General features: G+C 41.5%; 1 protein-coding gene across 2 annotated transcripts in view; it reads left to right on the top strand.

Annotated features, from left to right (window-relative positions):
- ARHGAP24 (Rho GTPase activating protein 24) overlaps positions 1 to 19,494 on the top strand; it is a 245,854-nt gene that overhangs the window by 52,469 nt on the left and 173,891 nt on the right. Inside the window, exon 1 of one of the 2 annotated variants that reach the window (XM_039710484.1) lies at positions 8,460 to 8,583. The exons of the other annotated variant lie outside the window; for it this stretch is intronic. The gene's annotated coding sequence lies outside the window, so the exon portion shown is untranslated. Of the gene's footprint in view, positions 1 to 8,459; positions 8,584 to 19,494 lie in introns of those variants that run through there. 2 annotated transcript variants of the gene reach the window in all.

Genomic DNA, 19,494 nt, shown 5'->3' with positions numbered 1-19,494 from the left:
ACATCTGAGAAGTACCTGGAGTCAATTGACTGACCTTGAAAACAGCTTGTGTGTGGGAGAAGAATGGACAGTCACTAGAATGGCTTTTATGTATAGGATAGCTGAAAGAGGTTCCTATTTATGCTTGATCCAAAGGGAGTGTGCTGAGTGGCAAATAGGGCTTTTTGACTCTAAAGGTAAAAGCCCTACTTTTGCTATGAAAATCAAATGGCTTAAGAACTCTGTCTAGTATTTTGAAGTAAATGCCACTGTTTGAGATGAAAGTCTATCTGTTAGTCAAGCCTCAGGATGCATCCAAACGAAAGGGAGAGAAATGACTTTGGACTGTTGTGCTTTCTGTTAAGGCTTAATCTGTTGCTAGAACTATTTGTCACTTGTATCACCTGTCGGAATTGGAAGGCTTTAATTGGGATATCCTCAGGCTTTCCTTACCTGTAGTTCCTGTGAAATGCAAGATGAGGAATGGCAAACACTGCTGCAGCGCTGAGTGCTCAGCTTCCCAGCACTTCAGGGGTAACCAAGCTTACCATGAAAATGTGATGAAACTAATTGGGATCAGCAATCCACAAATATGAACGGGATTGTGTCCTATCTTTTCCAAAGAGACAGATCTCACCTTTTGGCTTCACTATGTAAGTCTGTGGTCAGATTTACAGAACTGCAAAGCAATGCAGCATGCATTAAAAATGAAGTGCAGCAAGAACTGCTAGTGAGACTTAGTGAACAGCCCACTAGCAAAAGGCATCTGAGCTGTACTCACTGGAACTTTTATTTCAGTTTTTTCTAGTCAGGACCATAGTGGAACCAAAGCACTAAACAGTCAAGTTTAAGTGATCCATGTTTTGGTGAGGCATTGAACAATTCTTAACTGTTTCTTCCCCTAGATGCCTAACTAGACTAACTACAGAAATATGCCTTAATATATGGTTGAAAGAAGCCCAGCCAGTTACTGACATCACCAATAAAATAAAACTTTAAAAAGCAAAATGAAAAAAAAGCAACAGCAGCCTTAATAAAAGTATTTTCAGTGCTAGGGTAATAAGAATGCATCATAACACTAACAGAAATGGTGAGTCTCCTGGAAGGATTTAGATGAAATAAATATTAGGCACTGCAGATGCCAATCAGTAATGTTAACACACCATGATATATTAGTCAATGGCATATTGACAGGGTAAGCTATTCAGAGGGGTAGGAAATGATAATTTATCTGCAAACATTTGGTGCAGTAGTAAGATTCTGGGTGTTATTCAGCCGCTGACACAGCCCACTTACATCTGTCCTTGAAGGAAGTGCTGATATTCCAGGACCACACTTCAATTATTGCAGAACATAGATATTGCAGGCAATGTCCTGCAAGAAAATAATCTGTGGACTTACCAAAGGACTGAGGTTCCCCTGATATACAATGTGTTGGTGATAGGAGGTCCAGATTTTCTGCAAGTATCATATATTCAAGACACCCAGGCTGTGACAATTGGTATCATGATGATGCAGAAAGGATCATCACGTGGACTAGAAAGGATACTTGCACCTGGAAGAAGGTCTGAGAAAAGGTGAGATTTCCATGGTCTGGGAAATGGTATGCTCCATTTTTAAGGCCTTGTGCAAGTCCTGATAGTAGCAGTCTTGACACAGCAACTTTATTGCATGAATTAAAGATATTTTAGTGCTCTTTTTGAGTCACTCTTCAAAATAACCCTTTGGTAATACGGAACAGAGTAATTTGTTTTCATCACTCCTGCTTTTGCTCACTAATAAAAGCTGACTCAAAAAACTATTTGTGAGTTTTTTTGCTGCCTTATCCAAGTCTTGTAGAGCAAAATTTCTAATTTCTCCCTGGTGACTAAGCCTGTTGTCTTGTGCAGGAGAATATTTTGTTGACAAATTGGGTAAGAATTGTCTTCAGTTTTTGCGCTCTTGTGGTTTTTTTTTTGTTGTTGTTTTTTTTGTTTGTTTGTGTTTTGGGTTTTTTTTTATTTTTTTGTTCTGGTTATTTTCATCTTACCTCTGTTGCCCTTTGGCACCTTAAATGATGCAGTTCATGCTGTGGAGCTTGTCACTTCAGAGCTTAAGTCCAAGAGGCTGGGACTGACCTCTGGGAATCTGTGCTGGGGTTAAACATGGGTTTTGTTAGATCCCCCCTTCTCACATGCCAGCAGGGTAAAATATAATGCAATGGTTGTATTGGTTTTCTCAACTAAAAAAAATACAGACATTTCTCAGTGCAGATTGTTTGAGACACTGACTTCCTACCCCTCTATGCTCATTCTTTACCAATCTAATGTAGCAGCGACTGACTCAGAGGGTGATGTCTGGCTGCAGCTGTCAGCAGAAGTAATTGCTGTGATAGATATGGGCTTGAGTGTTTTTAAACAGACACAAATTGTGCCTTGTGCAATAACTGTACCTGTACATTTTACACAGGCTTTTTGTTACAAGAAAGCATAGGAATGAGAACATGGTTGCCTGAGGAGGATGTGCTCTGTGGTGTTTTCATATTTCTTCTTAGAGATCAGCCTTGACAGAGTGTCCCCTGCACTGGGCATGCAGACAGCTTGTTAGAAATCATGGGAATTGCAAAGCACAGACATGTGGCACATAATTTCATTGTTTAGGGTTTTCTGAATTATTTACCTGCTGCCTTAACTGTTAAATTCATCACATTTGATGCAGTCATCCCTGTGTGTTATTCCAGGTTCCCTGTGGGCTGCTGTTTTTCCCTTGTAAATGTACTGCTGCTTTACGGGGTGGCTGCTTCTATTTTTCCATCCAGCCTGTTGAAAGGCCACATAAACTGGATGCTCCTGTTTACTGATGATGAGGAACATGCACTTCTCAGTGACTTGAGAAGATTGCTTGGCCAATGGTAAACTCCTCTGAGCTCTGAGGGCTTGTTTCTTTTTTCCCTACTGCTTTTTTCCTACTGGTTTTCTACTGCAGCTGTTGCTATGTTGCTTATGAGAGTGAAGTTGCTCAGAGTCTGCATCTTTGAGTAGAAGGTGAGACTATGCATTTGGGGTTTTTTTAACTTACTTTAAAAAAACCCTCAACATTATTTTTGCATTGCACCAATTACTCTGCAAAATGCCTATTGTCAAATTTGGAAGAAAACACACATTATATTTGTGGGTTTCACTCTCTGTATATAAAGGAACAGAAGTAAAACTTTCAGTTCTAAACTGTCCTATGCAAACATGATCCAGAATTTGCTGCTTTGAGCTGTGTCCTGTAATAGTAAATCAAGATTTACTAATGGAATGACAACATTAGGAAGGGTTTTTTTATTTTTATTTCTTCCTACAAGGAATGGAAGCAGGTAAGAATATATTTGCTTGTGTTCTGTGTTTCTGACCAAAGACACAAGGTCAGTTTCCATCCGCCTGTCCTGTGAGTCAAAATGAAATTTGTTTTATAGCTGGGAAAGAATAGTGTGTTTATACTTGTAAGGGCTAATTCCAAAGTAATCTTGGAGAAAAACTGGAAGATGTTTAGGAAATCAAAGCCAAGTGGTGTAATCTAATCTGAGATCCTGGCAACAGCCTTGTGAAAGAGTCAAGTCTTGTAGTGAGTGAGTGCTTTAACAAAAACATTACTTTTAAAGCCTTGTGTTGATGTTCCTGATCTTGGTTGTCTTGTTTCTACATTTCTGTATCCTTTTGCCATGGTTTATTATCACTTTATCTACTAAATCTCTATTCTGTGCCTTCTAATGCTTTCTCAGTTCTAAGGAGATAGTATAATTTGAAGAATATATTACATGGGTGACTGTCTTTTCCTCAGTCAGAACACAGGGGAATCAGCTTCCTTCTGTGTGTCCAGAATAACCTTGCTTTGTTTTTCATAATAATTTTAGTACAACTCTAGACTCAACAATCTGAACTTGAAGGAAGCAGACCAGATAAAATTGTTTGGACTCTTATAAGAGGAGGAGAAATTCTCTGCTGAATACTGACATCCAACGTAAACATGAGGTTACTCTGAGCACTTGCACAGAAAGAGAGAGAGAAGTGATGAAAAGCCTTTTTAAAAAAAAATTAGTATTATCACAATTTCTTGGGATTTGATGTATGACAAACACATCTTAAAGAGTCCTACATTAGTCCCAGTTATTCAGACTGGAAAAGAGAACATGTAGCTAGGAATTATGACATTGAGTGCAACTATTGTTGTATGTGAGGTTCAGTTGCCAAGCACAGGGACAGAGCAAGTTATAAGGCAGGGCAAGCAAAAAAAAATCTACAATCTGGTAAGGAATAGTTTGCTGCACCTGGGGGAAGTGAATATGTAAATGGCAGCATGCCCATGGGTTATCTGAGATAAAATGATTCTCAGCTGGACAGCTAGGTTTTTGATAGATTTGGAGACCCAGAAATAATTCAAAAGTTCTTGATGACTTTGAGTAGAAGTTTCCTGTATGTGGAAGGAAGAACTTAACACTTTTCAAACCATTTTCAACATGTAAGATTTTGGCCCTGTGTCTGAGGACTTGCATATCTGTGCTTTATGGCTGTCAGTGTAAGCAGCTTTACTCATTTGTGAGACATCTTGCAGAATCTGTCCCTAGGGAAACAATAAAGATTTAAGCCACTATTCTAGGTGCTGTCTCTTAATTCTCAGTATGGCTTGTCCTTTTCTTGCTGAGGACTAAAGATAGAAGAGTACATTTATAGAGTGAGCTGTAGTTGTGTTTTCTACCTTGTGGCCTTAAATTTTGATGACACTTGCTGTTTAAAATTCCAATTCTTTCTGTATTGTCAGCTGTACCATTGGATAAACAAAGGAAATAGTGGTAAGCCAGTACTCAAAAATATCCAACAAAAGTTAAAACACCAGTGTTAAAAAAAACACTGCCTCTTCCAAAATAATCCAGGCACTGGGGAAATATGACAGAGTTTGTGTCTGAGTTAACAAGGTGAATTGATTTCCATGAAAATGAGAATAGGAAACAATTGTCCAGCTTGTTCTATTGAAGAACATAACCAATGAGAATAGGATGAGAAGATATTTCCTGAAATGTAAAGTGAATTTAGTACAGTCTTCTCTGTTGATGTTAGACAAGAGAATCTGCAGGGGCAGCATATGCCTTCTGGGTTTAGTTGAAAAAAAAGTGGTGGTTTTTCCTGCTTGCTTAGACTTTTGCCCACCAGACTGCACAGATGTCTGCAGAGAAGTTGTGTTCCAAAGAGTGTGCATATGTATGTTTATACGGCTACTTGCTTTAGGGACATGTTTGCCTGGAGCAGAGGGATTACCTTTGGAACTGCTTGCACTTGGCCAAGGGTATTCCATGCCTGAGCAGGGCCAAACTGTCTGTGACAAATGCAGATTTCCTCTTTCCTGTTTGATTGGTAAAGTGTTTCTAGTTTTTGTCATTACATGTTCTGGGGAAAAAAAACAAACCCAATGTGTTGTTCTTCCAGAGGCAAAGATTTAGAATCTTAGCTCCCTGCCATGCAAAGGTCAAGCCTTTGAAGTGTCTCAGTCTTAGGTTTGGTATCTAAGGAGTTATATCAAAGCAGTTCTGATGTGAGCTGGTACCTACTGGCACCCAAAAAGGCTGTTCTTTGCCTTAAATTGTGCATTGTATAGAGTTGGATAAGTTGTTTCCAGTTATAGGCCTGCTCCTACTGTTTTTTTCCTAACATAGCTAATGAACAACTGGATGTTGATGCTGCACACATAAGAAAGACAGCTCAGGCTGAAGAATTTCAATGCCCATAAAACTGCAAATATGAACTGATTTATGCTCTAGACCTAAACTTTAGAAGGGTACCAGCTAGCAAACCATAGACAGAAAGAACAGCAGCAAGTGAGGACCTATAAGGCAAGTAAGGAAGGAAAGTTGATTACAAAGAGTCTCCTCATTGTAATTGTTTGTTATTTTGTATTGATAGCCAGACTTCACATGTACAGTTGTTCAAGGACATGAGTGGCTCTGCAGCTCAGCTTTTGAAAGCACCTGCGCTGAGGGCACAAGGCTGTGAGCTGCCTGCAGGAGCAGGTCTGGCACAAGACCAGGAGGTTTGCTCACTGTTTACCCAGTGCTGCAGCCAGCAGTTCCAGTTTGCCCTGCAGCTTGCTTCCTGTGTGTCCCTGTGCTTAGGAAGTGCATTGTACCACTCTCCTTTCTCTACAGTAGCTGGAAATTTCCCTGGGGTTACTTCTCTCTTAAGAGAACAGCACAGTAACAGAACAGTAATTTCCTATGATTTAAACAAGAGGTCTTCTGTCTTAATGTGGCTGTTGTTCAGATAAAGGCAGAGCTGCAAAGATAAAACTTACAGAAGTGCCTGGGTTAAATGTTTGTATAATGTTGATAAATGTGATGCATAAAGTGGGGCTGCCATACATATAGGCCCCTCATCAGAGCAGGCATGGTCCTTGATGGTGGAAGCCTTTCCAGCACACTAAAAAATGTTTTTTCTAGTGTGTCATTCTGGCTGTTCTCCCTCTGAGCCTGAATTTGGCAGCCAAGCAAACTGAAGGGCCAGCATAGGTATCCTGCTGTGCATGTGTTTAATTCTGTCGCCCTCACCATCTAAAGTTTGTGCACGTTTATTTTCTCTTCCTGAGCAGCCATGTATGATACACCCTGTTTATTCTTGAAAAATTACATTGGCAGAGAGTCAGCAGGACTCAGTAGTTTCTTCAAACTGCTATGGCTCCTGGGAGCAGCTGAATTTTGGTGGGGTGCAGCATGCTGTTCCAGATGCTAGCCAAATCTCTCCATTTGGCAGGGAGATCACAGCAATGAGCTGACTCTGCCTTGTCTCTGTGGATTTCTTTTCCAGAGCCAGGAGCAGGGACCAGCCCTCATGCTTAATGGCTTGCTTAGCTCTCTTTTCTGGCTGGTTATCTCACAAAAAGCTGGGAAGCTGAGGAAAGTGTCTTGGGTATTCCCTTTCATAAATGTAGTGATACTGACTGCTGCAGGCCACAGCTCTTCCTGTAGCATTAGTGACAAGCAGAGTTCAGAGGTTTGGTTTAGGATGGATAACCAGGTACCTGAATTATTTTGTTTCTGTTAAAAGTAGAAGCTTCTCCAGTGCAGTGGTATCCTATTTATCAGGGCTGCGAGTTATGACATGTCACCTGCTGCACTACGTAATATTCTTCAGACCTCATCTATTGAAAAACCTGATAAATCTGAAGAATAAATCAGAGAACTGATTGCTTTCAAAAGGTTGTACCTATTTTTGTGATACTAAGGATTTTTTAATGCTTTCACATTGGGTGGAGCTGGAACCAGCAAACAGAATTGTGAGAAATGGGTCATCAGAGGGAAGTTGGTGGGAGTGTGTCTACATTTTGTCCAAGCTGCACTCATCAGATACAGAGATTCTCACGCAAAACTTTTTTTCTATCTTCTATAGATCTTCCAGCTCCAGTCATTAGAGGGAACACCACGTGCCTGGTACATGTAGCTGAAAATGTGCAAGATTTTGCTGTTAGTGCGTACCCTTGAGCTGAACCCTTGAGCTTCAAAATGCAATGTTGTGCCATCTTCAACTATCATTATTAGCAAGTTTTTTGTTATGATCTCACAGTGGTATCATATTAGAAACTGCTTTTTGTCTTGTGATGGGGATCTGAAAGAAGAGAGCAGGAAGCACAGCATCTAGGGTGTTCCGAAAGTGGTTGTTTCTACCGAAACCAATACTGTGGTGTGTGGAAGGGAGGACGGAGGTTCCATGTCATTCACTGCCCTCAGTATGGAGAAAAGCAGAGCGCAGCCCCATGATTCCTGAGTCATCCGGGAGCAGGCATCCCTCCTGCTATCCAAGGAGCGGACAGCAACTCCCGGAACCCCATCAGGGCTGCGGTTTCCATCCTAATCCCCCGATTTCTGCTGTGCACTTGAGTCAGAGCTGGGCCTTTGGACCCTCGTTGTGCGGGCCCACGGATGGGTAAAATCCCGAGTCCTTCTTAAGAGAGCTAAGCCGTGCTTGGTTGCAGGGGTGCTGTTGGAAGTGGATGACTCGGGGCTGCTCGGGCTGTGTTCAGTCGACTAAAGCTGCACCAGAGGCACAAAGGAGAAAGGAGAGGGGGCGGCAAAACTCTGCGCAGGATCTCGGGCTGTCCGTGCGTCCCCTTGGAGCGTGGCAGGGTTGGGGGACAGCAGGGAGCCCGGGCGGCTCCCGGCGGGTGTCCCGGCGCTGGCATTCCCAGAGCGTCTGGGAAGGCGGGCGCGTTCCTCCAGCAGCGCAGCCGGCGGCGCGCCCCGGGGCTGCCAGCTGCCCGTGAAACCCGAAACGCGGGGGCTGGCCCGGCGGGGCCGCCCCGGCCCCTCGGCCGGCGCACACAGCACATCGCACATTATCCATCACCCTCGCACGCCGCCGCCGCGGGCTGCCCCCGGCGCGGCTCCCGGGGCAGCGCGGCAGCCCCCGTGGGATGGTGCTGGTGGCGGTGCCGGCAGCCCCGCCTGCGCACAGGTCGCCTGAGCGGCTGAGGGAGGGGGCAGGCGAAGAAACTTGTGAGCGCAGCCGGGCTGAGATCAGCTGCTGCCGGTGCCGAGCGTGCCCCGAGCCTGCCGCGTGTATGGGGGAGCGGGGCCGCCCTGCGTGAGGGCAGCGCCGGGTGAGTAGCGCCGGGACCGCGGGCAGAACCGGGCTCTGCTGCCGGCCGGGCACTGCTGCCGAGTGTGTGTGAGCCAGCTGTTCTTGTCTGCTCTCCGCGTGTGTAGGCATCTTTCCGTGGTGTTCTGTGCTGTTCTTAGCAGTGCTGAGTGCTTCCTAACAGGATCCGGTTGTGTTGGTTTCAGGGGTGCAGGCTGAGTGTGGGTTATCTGACTACTTGTTGACTTGAATATAAATCAGACCCCTTTGTGCTTTCTGCAGTTTTGCGTTTGTAATGGTTGTGTTAAAACCTTCCTCCTTCTACATAAGTATTTGTTGAAGGATTTGATAGATAAGGTCCTCATTGGGACAGACTCTGAAGTGAAGACTTTGCCTAACTCCTTTGTGATTACAGTATTCCATGGATTTTTAGCGCCACTGAGCAGATTTGTTTTTAGCATAAGGGAGTAGTTGTCTTGTCTTTTTCCTTCTCTGGGAAGGAAATTGAAGGTGATATTTGTCTCTGTCTTCCTTTGCAGAAATATGCATGTATGTTCTCAGCTTGGGAGTTTTCTCCTTCCAACAGGGTGGAGAGTATTAAATAATTCATGTTTGATGTTAGAAAAACTTTTGCAACAGATGACTGGAAGTAAACAGTGGAGTGTTTTTTTACATGGGTACCTTTGTCTTGTATAGGCAGAAATAAAAACAAATTTCCTGTGTAGCACAGTGACTTCATAACAGAGAATTTATCTAGTGTTAAGCTAAATTCTGTTTGTCCAGTGGCATGGTTGCTGAGAGAGGATGATGATAACTCTTAGATCAGCAGGTATTTGATGCTGTTAAGTTCTTCTGTTGCACAGTAGTTCCATACCTAGGAGGTGACAGTAACTTCTGTACATTCAGGATTCCTCCTGAGGTAAGAATTATGGGAGTGGAACTGAGCAGCACAAGGAGCAAAATATCTTATCCTAGCTAAAAATCATCTTGGTGAAATCTCATAGTCGCAGAAGACATGGAGAGTTACAGGCAGAGGTAGAGAGAAGGAAGGATTGAGAGTCAAGTGCCTGTTTCCAGTCCCAGGAACTTTTCATGTCGTGGCAGGTTTTGTTATTGCAAAAGGCGTCTTCTAGTGTGTGATAGAGTGACTTAATGTTAAAAATAAATGTGGTTAAAGCTTGTTTCCTTGTGCATGGTGCCTAAAGTTATTAGACTGCCTTATCTTTCATTGTTGTCCTGTCTCTCAGCTGCATTTTTCTTCTGTTCTTTACTTGACTTTCAGTCTTTGATGAAACTAACTAGATTTAGTTTGGAATAAAGGGGGTGCCCATTCCAAAAATACAAAATCAAACAAAAAAAGCCCCCAGCAAGCAGCATCATAATTAAGTTAAAAATATAAGGCCATGTAGAAAATTCAAGTGAAAACATGATTTTGCGTGGAAGGCATGACTTCTTTTGCGTTGTAGGGCGATGTGCTGCTGGGCTCAGGTGAGAGGGAGGCTGTGGGTTGTTCCTTTGATGTGTGCCTCTCCTGGCTTTGCAGACTGGTTCATAAAGATCACTTCTATTAGTGGTTCTGTAGCTAGGTTCATTTTTCTGAAGATAGAGTTTAGAAAGAAAGAAATCAGGATCCCTTCAAGAAATAGATCAGGTAATAGTTTGAAGTTCTGATAGGGTCACATCTTCTGAAGCAGCCAGAATCAAAACCCTCTGTGACCTCCATGTGCAGCTGTAGCACACAATCATGTCTTGTTGCTTGATTCAAAATTTTTTTTTTTTTAAAGCATACCAGGCAGAAGAAGAAAAAAGGAGTTAAAATTCATGGTGGATAGTTTGAAGTGATTTGCATCTGCCAACTTTCAGCTGTCTTCTGTGTAGATTTTTTTTGTATTTATTGTGATCTGATGGCCTTTGGAAGTGTCATTCATTCCTGTAGCTAATACCTGGCTTTCTCTATATTGGACAGAGGGAATGCTTGATACAATTTTTATTTTGAAATAATCTCCTGGAACAGAGTGTGTTACTTCATCATACTGGGGTGGCATTTTTGTTGTACTCTATTTTGAGGGTGAGTGTATGTTAGCTTTCAGCCAGGAAGAAAAACAAAAGGTTGTCTTTTCTTGGTGTTGTAAACGAAGAGAAACATGGCAGGAGTGTATCTGGTACAGTTCCAAGTCTGGAACTTGGTGTTCTGTTCTGTCCAAGACTCCAGGTAAGGTGAGTGCCTGATAATGTTGGATGATAAGGAAACAGAGCTTTTAATGACATTTGCTACTCTGCTGCCAGTTTTGGGAGAAACTTAAAAAGGCAATAGAGGCCAAATTTCCAGCTTAGATTCTCTTCTTTCATGTAAGACTGTAGAAAGTGTGAGTGGTAGGATTTGGTATGTTAGTTTCTATTATTATGCTAAAGAAAGGATTTCAAGTTAGCATTGCTTTTTATAGTTGTTGCCTGCATTTATTTAGAAAAATCTTGATTAGGTTGTAGTTTTTTTAATTGAAAACACTCAAAAATACATGAAAATACCAGGCATGTCTAAGATGGATGTACTTCAGCTTCAGCAGTATAGCAGCTTCTTGTATGTTTCCTGACTCTTTCCTTCTGCTTCACCATTTTGCTAGTTACATTTGGGTGATGAAAGTGGGTATGGTAAGCAGTGGAATGAAGCTGTAAATTGGTTTTGTATTTAATTGATTATGGATCCAGAATAAACCGTAATAGACCTTGATTAGCTTCCATTATAAGCTAGATCATTTAGTGGTGAAGAATGCCCTGTTTTGCCAACAAAGTCTTTTGGTAGACTCTCCAATATATTCATTTGGTGTAATTATCATCAGTCAGCTTCACTTTGTGTTTTTAACCACCAGCTTTGTTAGCTCTGGTTCTTATTAGCTCTTTGTAGGTTTAACAGCCTTCTCTGTCCAAATTTCTACTTTCTCTAGAGTTACTATTTTATTCTTTACCTTCTCTTTTTGAAAGTGGATAATTCAGTTTCTTAATTTCTTAATTTTCTTCTCCCTTTCTCTATGCCAACATTTTTTAAAATGGTTTCCAGAGAAGATGCTCTCAGGTACTGTCAGTTCTTCCCAACTTGAGCACCTGCTGAACAAGGAGACACAGGCTGGTGCACAGACAGACAGACTGTCAGTGGCCTTTCCTTTTTGTAATTAACAGCTTCTTTGGTATTTGTCACCTGCAGTCATGGTCTTTTTTTTTTTCTTCTTCATTTTTCTTCCGAGTCATTGGTTACACTGCAAAACAAGATAATTGCTTGGAGACTCGAAGCCACCTGCGGTGTGGTGCTTTTTTTTGTTTACGGTCATGGTCTTTGACTTATCTGTTAAATGTTTGAATTAATTTTGTCTGCTTGGCTCAGCTCTGGTTTCATTGGGCTTTTCTAATGAAAATGTCATGCACCATCAAGCCAGGGGTCTTGCAGGAACACACAAGCTCATTGCTTTTAACTTTAACAAACTTCTATTGTTTACTGTTGTACTTGTTAGTTTGGAGGGGCTCTCATGCTCCATTGCTCAGTGAGACAAACCTCAGCATGTGTTGAATTCCTTGGCCAATTGTATAGTTTCTTGTAGTGAAATATCTTTTATTTCCTATACAGAGTTTTATGTGATTTTGTGTAGTGGCAATTATGATTAGTAGCTTTTTAGCAGAGACATTTTTTCATGTGTTACTTCCAAGAAGTAGTTGGTGTGTTCCCATGGATCTTTTCCCACATTTACCTTTGCTTTTAGAACAGCAATTTGTTAATTAACAAAGAAAACAGCACTTAAATTTCAAATGGACTGGTATTCTTGGCCTGTCAAATTGAACAATCATGAAGTGTTAATAAAACCCAGCAATTTGCCTCCTTGCAAAACAGGGAAATGACTCAAAATAAGGAAATAGCCAACACATTTTGGCCCAGACCACACTAATCATAAGTAAAAGTATGTTTGGTTCTCCCAATTAATGGTATCTAGAGGGATCTTACTGCTTTCCAGGTGCAGGCAGAGTGCTCCTGCGGCAGGCAGAGAAAGTACCCTTCCAGTTAATCCTTGTTGGTTGACTTGACCTCAGCTCTGGCAACAGCACCCTAAATTTTCCATAAGCTGCCTTTCTATAGCTGTATCTTTGACCTCCCCCAGCTACCACATGCTGTGCTGTGAGAAGAAAAATGGGAAGGACGATAGAGGTGACATCAGGGGAGGAAGGTTCTAGTAATTGACAGTGAAGCTGGAAAAGGTCTTGAAAAGAATGAAAAAATGGTGAAGGACAGCACAGCTTCTGTGAAAAAAAAACTGCAGCAGGAAGAAACTTTTCAGCTTGAAGATGAGATGACTGAGAAAACTTCACTAACAAGTGGCAAGAAAAGGGTAAACAGAGACTGCTTCTTCCTCCCTTATTTTTCAGTAGAGAAGTCCCAGGGTGTGTCCAGGCGTGATGGTGGCAGGCTCAAAACAAATGAAAGGCCCTAGTACTGTGCACAAGATGTAAGTAAGGTGTAATTAAAATAAGCATTTGCAGTGTAGGGGTTAGAGAAAGGAAAACCGAGTAGTTTTAAGGGGTAGCTAGCCCAATGTGTTGCTGCTTGGTCATCTTAGCTATCCTGTTTCCTTGAGGTTTTACTTCAGTCACAGTTGGAGATGGGATGCTGGGCTGGATGGGCTTTTTCTGTCCCATTGTAGCCAGCCACTAGTTCAGTTCTGGCCCTCTGTTGTTTTAGTATTACTTATATGAGGGGAAAAAAGATCTGATACTCTGTTTGTGGCTTGACAAAAAGGAGCTGAATGACCACAGGAGACCATGAAGGGCTGCCTTCTTCAGCTAGAAATGTGTGGATACAAGGAAGGATAAGAGCTGCTGGTGCAAAACAAGTTGTGATCTCTAAAAATCAAAAGCAAAAAGATTCATCACCATTTTGTTTCCAGGCAGTGCTGTGGGAATGTGTAGTCATGGTCCACAGGATAAGTCTTTAGAGAATGAATAACAATGGATCATAGCAATTCAAGCATAGAGCTTGAAGCTTGAGCAGTGAGCAGAGACCCTCTGAAGCCTGCTGGAGCTCGGTGAAATAAGGCTTTGCCTGTGTACCCAGCTTGACAGCTGACTGCGTAGAGGTGGAAGATGAAGCAGCTCAAGTGCTGCTGTGCTGCAGCAATCCCAGCGTGCTAAATGACCTTTTAGCAAATGGGAGAGTGCTACAGTCAAGGGTGACTTAAAGTATGCTTAAGGCCCCTCTTGAGTTTCCTGAGAAAGAAAAATGGTGCAGAGGCTACAGGCTATTAACTTTGCTTCTCATTCCCTGCTCTGTGGATCAGCTGGATGAGGTGACTTCCCTCCATGGCCATTTTGGTTGATAATGCTTTCAGTATTTTGGAGGGGGGGAAAGTTTCAGTAATTCCTAAACAAACTGTTCATTGTGCAGTGGTTTCAAGATCTTGTTGCTGTGTGTATTTAGAACTAGTGACTTTAATTTAGTTGATTATTACTGTAATGGAGTTTTAATCATATTTGCTTTACCTGCTTAGTCATGGACTGAGAAATAAGAATTGTGCAGTTATCAATATATAGTACAGAACATGATAAAACTCATCTTTAATCCTTCCTGTTGGAGCACAGATTGCTGCAGTTCAAAGACAAGTATGTGAACACAGACATGTATCTAGGAGATGAAGATAGACTTCTGGAAATCTTGTTTATTTAGTGACATCATTGCCTTATTTCAGAGTGTTGCCTTGGAAAGTGTTCTGAGTAACTTGGGGTCTTAGTGTTAAAGGTGAGAAAAAGATGAAGGGAAAAGCTGTGTTTTAACTTTGCTTGTAATTACAAACTGGCTACTGTGGAATTTTGATTGTCCAGAAGTTGGAGCAAGCAGCCTACTTGCTGTATAAGCTTTTTTTGTTGTGGAGCCTCTAGACAATTCCTTAAAGAGTTTGGGTTTCTGGTTGTTTCTCTCTGTGTTTGTATGTCTGTGGTGGGCTGGTGTTGAGCTCTTGCCTCTTATCCATGATTGAGATCAAAATTGTGTGTCACATGCATGGATAGTCACTGTGATTATCCACTACTAAGTGTTGCAACACACAAACCCAGAAATCCTGGATGCTAGAAAGAAATAATTCCTCTGGCAGTTGCAGTATTTGTGCAGCTGTTCCCACAGATGTTTCTTCTTTCTTGGCTTTTTTTTTCTTTTTTTAATTTCTCCTAAGAAGTAAGCAAACCGAGGCAGAAATGTTAAAGGGCCTGCCTGGAGAAGGAGAGAGAAAATGCAATACCTTTTAGTTTGGACATAATAATTTACGTTCTTTCAAAATGACTGTGAATTCTTACTTTGTTTGCCAAGTCTAAAGCCTACTTAGGCTCTGCAGAGCTGAATGAAGTGTCCTAAAATGGGAGCTTTGCAAATAGACTTTGAGAGTAAGAATCTGCTTGGAGTAATTTGGGATCTTAAAACGTTGCTGGAACCCAAATGGACCCAACTTCAATGTCTATTTTGCTCATTTTAGTGAATAGGAAACATACTGGTCAGAAAATATGTTCTGACAGAGCTCTGCCCTGTGGCTAGAAGTGAAATTTTGGAATGAAAACATCCTACAAACACCCCCCACCCCCCAGTCAATAACTGATTGGATGATTGAGGAGTAACTCTGTTCATATGTAAGATGTGTTTGTTCACTGTTCTGAAAAAAATACAGTTCTGGTGTATGACAGTTGGAAATCTTGAACGCACCCCCCACCCCCCAGTCAATAACTGATTGGATGATTGAGGAGTAACTCTGTTCATATATAAGATGTTCTGAAAAAAGCAAATACAGTTCTGATGTATGACAGTTGGAAATCTTGAATGTGCTATTTTAAGTACAACTCAAGTAAAAATTCTTTAGAAATCAATAAATTAATTGAAATGTAAAACATGATTAACATTTTATGCATGTTGGGGTTTCACCATCACAAAGGGGTTTCACCTTCTTCTCCTAGGAGAATACAGGGCTCAAACTGGAATCAGTTAACCACATCCCCCAGAAATGTTTAATAAATGATATTTAGGAAAATATATATTTGTATAAATAGAAATCTGTGTCTTGATGCCAGCAGCTTTCTTAGGTTGGGTTTTTCTCTCAGGGTTCACAACTGAGTAAACAGGAAGAAGCTCTAAGAAGGCACATGTTGTAAGTAGTGCTTCTGAGTAATGAGAACCTATGGAAAACAATATCTGTCTGTAAGTGTATGAGACTTGGTGCTTTTGGGCTATTTAGTTTTCCATGTAACTTGGTATGTGTGTGATGGCTGCTGCCTAGACTTCACCAGCCATTCTTGAGTCCTCTTTCTTCAGAGAAGTTCAGACCTGGCTTTGTGCATTCTGTGAAAATGAGAAAGCAGCCTTAGGCTCTACACATAAATATGTCAGGTGTGTAAACATCAGGGAGATAACAGAACTGTTTTGGGGTGATAAGGAGTAAATGGGTGTAGTCTGTCTGTGAGTGTGCTGCAATGAAAGAAAAAAATTCTAACAGGGTAAGGAGTTCCAGGGAAGTTTTGTGACTGCTGCATTGGGAGTGAGGGGAAATATTGAAATAGCTGTTTTGATGATGTTTTTTTGTCAGAGAGTAACTATGTTGCTGGCTTCCATGGGGTTTTAGAAGTTGGGCTTAGTGAGTTGGGAGATCCTTTCCTGTTCTGCCTATTTGTCATATGTGGAAAGCTGGGAAAAATGTCTAGTTCTGAACTGTGGGAATATTTACAAGTATTGTACAATGTGCCAGGATAAAAATAAAATTGACATCAATGTAGGACCTTATTATTTTCACTGTGATGATTCTGTCCTGCAATGAGTCAACTATTAATTAATTTAATAGAATCATAGAGCTATTTAGGTTGGAACAGGCCTCTAATATAATTGAGTCCAATTTTTGAACACCATCCACTGTGCTGACTAAACCACAGCACTAAGTGCCACATCCAGTTACTACTTGAACACTTTCAGGTGTAGTGACTTCTTTCTTTCTTAAAAGCTTCACTGCTTTTGTAGAATTTCCTAGGTTTTAGCACTGATGTTACAATTATGGCCTCTTGCCATGGTGATTCAGCTCCCAAATTGGTCACCTGGTATTACTGGTAGGATTTACCACACTGGGAAGGGGTTGTTGGCTCTGCCTTTTGCTGTGGTCAGTGGCTCTTTGTATGGGAGTAGCTGGTCCCTTGAAATGCTGCCTTCTGCCAGGCATGAGGGGACAGGGACACTTGTGGGCAGTGAGCAGGGACAGCTGTGATGATGATGATGATATTGTGAGCTGGGGAGCTTGGGAGTTTCTCATGCACACTCTTCAAGTTTCTTGCATTCAGCTGGTCTCCTGTTTAGTATGTGCTGGATTCCCATGTGCTGAATTCCTGCCTTGTGCTGTCAGGCTGGGCTCCCAGAGCTCTCAGCTGACACCAGGAAAGGACTAAAGCAGCCAGTTGAGCATGCAGCACGTGGCACATTCAGTGACAAGACTGTTTATCACGTAACGAGATTAAGCCTCTGTGCAGCACTGCTGTACAATGCATGTGCCTCTGACACCTTTCCTTGGCAACTGGGAAAGGGCAGAAGGCGAGTTGGGCATAGGCATGATCCCCTGTCAGCATTGGAAATAAAATCATAAATTCCCTCTGGCTCCCTTCAGATGTTTGTGTCATGTTTGTTGGTGTCACTCCAGGGGCACTGCTTCGGAGATGTTCATCTCCCAGCACCCACAGGAAGGCTCTGAAACGTGAGTTTTACCATTTCTTACTTTTGTAGGAACTGCTAGAAAAAATGGCAGATTAGCCAAAACAACATAATAGGTATTGTTACTCCACATATGACAACGCAGTGTTTTGTACATTATTTAGGTGTCCAGTAAGTAGTGAAAAAAATATTGTGAATTACCTGGTGGAAATATCCAGGAAAGGCAATAATTTCTAGTCTGGCAAGGGCAGGTCTGTGCTGCTGGGTAGTGCACCAAGCCTACAGCCTTTTAGGAGGAGGAAGGAAGGGTTAATAGCTCAGAAGAGATATTTTGTAGGAAGCTATGCTGCTTAAAATGCACACCTGGGTCAAGCCTCTGGTGTCCCATGAACTTAGACTTCTGAGGAAAACTAGCTCTGTTAACTGAGCTTGCCGTTGTGGCACGATGATGTACCATGAAGGAGCTGAATACCCTCCTGTGCCTTGAAACTGAGTGTCTTAGGCTGGAGGGATTGTACAGAAATAAGCCAAAGCTTGGTGTCTGAGACCTGTGATAGCACCGAGTTATAAACATAAGTTAATTCATACTTATTTTCTAATACCATAAAATATCCAACAGCTTTCTATACAACATGTCTCTTGGGAGAGTAAAATATGAGCTGCAAGATCACTGCTCTTCTTTTTGTACTTTCTCCTTGGAGAAAAAGTTTAGAATTTTTCTTCTGAGTCATGGAGGTGCCACATGTTGGACTGTGTGTGTCACAAGACTCCTGTGTCATGTACCTGAAAAAGAGTAATGCGCCTGTGCAGTGTCGTGTTCTGTGCTGACTCATATGGTTCATTCTCCTCTAGCTGAGGATCAGAGGTCCATGGTGAGAGATGGTTTTGCAGGTATTTTATGCAAAGCAGTCTTGCACTCAGAAAATTCACGTGATGCTTCTTGTTAAATCTACGTCTTTCTCTTGTGGAACACTTTTTACTGTGTTACTGAGCTTTGTTAAGTATTAAGGAATTCCCTAGAAACGTGAAAATCAAGTAGCAGATTTGCATGGAGAGATTGCTGGCAGTTTCAGACAGCATATCTTGAGTATTGTCCATGGCATGACAGTACAGCAGTCTTGGATGCCTACTTGGAAAATATTTAGTGTGGAGCTGGTGGTAGGAAGTCCTCTGTAAATTAATGTGAAGTTAGTATCTGTGCTTAAAAAACAGGATGAGAACTTGAGCTCAGAAGCAAGCTGTGTGTGCTGTTGGAGGTCCAGAAGAAGTAGATTTTAGCTTTTTTGGCATCTGATACATAGATTGCAAGCAGTGAAGGATTGAAGTCTTATCACAAAACCAGAAAGATGATTTATTGGAAATGTCAAGAAATCAATCACAGAGCCTAATAGGCCAGTTAAACAAGCTTTTCAGTTTGGGTATGTTTAAAAGCAAGGAGGCTTGAATGGTTCTTGTTGATTAACTTGGATGCCTAGACAGATTGCTTGGAAACTGATAAGAGCAAATAGTTTGTTCTGAAACTCATTGAAAGTGGAATAAAAAGAAACTGTTTTTTGGCTAGCCTGTCATTTGCAGATTTTTAATTTTTTTTTAAGGCTAATAAGATAGGAAAAAGTAAAGTAGTGTGGAAACTGGGACACAATCCTGTAATTTTTCCCGCTTTAACAAGCCATTAAAATTTAACAGAGCTCTTTGGAGAAGATTTTTAAGCTCTAACTTGTCATATTTTTGGTGATGGTAGTGCTGAAACACCTCTGCAGACAGTGTTCCATCTCTACGGAACAAATGGGCATTTAGCTGAAAGCTGTTGTGAAAATGTTTGTGTTTACCCGTCATATTTTTGGTGATGGTAGTGCTGAAACACCTCTGCAGACAGTGCTCCATCTCTACAGAACAAATGGGTGTTTAGCTGAAAGCTTTTGTGAAAATATGTTTGTGTTTACCAAGTTGTCATGAAAAGGTTACAGAATTCTAAGATGATACTCATTTGCCATCCTGACAAAAGAGCACAGGGTAAAATTGCTGATGGCTTGGAGTGGTCTGTGTTATTTTTTTGCTGGCACTGTTTAATTTAGTGTATGACATAGTGTGAATATGCTAATAATACTGTCAGTTTAATCGGTTTAAATTACCTTTGGAATAATAAAAAAAGCTTTACTATTAAGTAGCATCTCTCACGAAGACCTTTGGATTCCTTTGTAACATTAGAATGGTTGTTCATTTTTCATAATA

The sequence above is a fragment of the Passer montanus genome, unplaced genomic scaffold (assembly GCF_014805655.1).
Source record: "Passer montanus isolate IOZ18808 unplaced genomic scaffold, ASM1480565v1 scaffold23, whole genome shotgun sequence".
NCBI classification, from domain to species: domain Eukaryota; kingdom Metazoa; phylum Chordata; class Aves; order Passeriformes; family Passeridae; genus Passer; species Passer montanus.
This window is presented reverse-complemented; position numbering and strand designations above follow the sequence as displayed.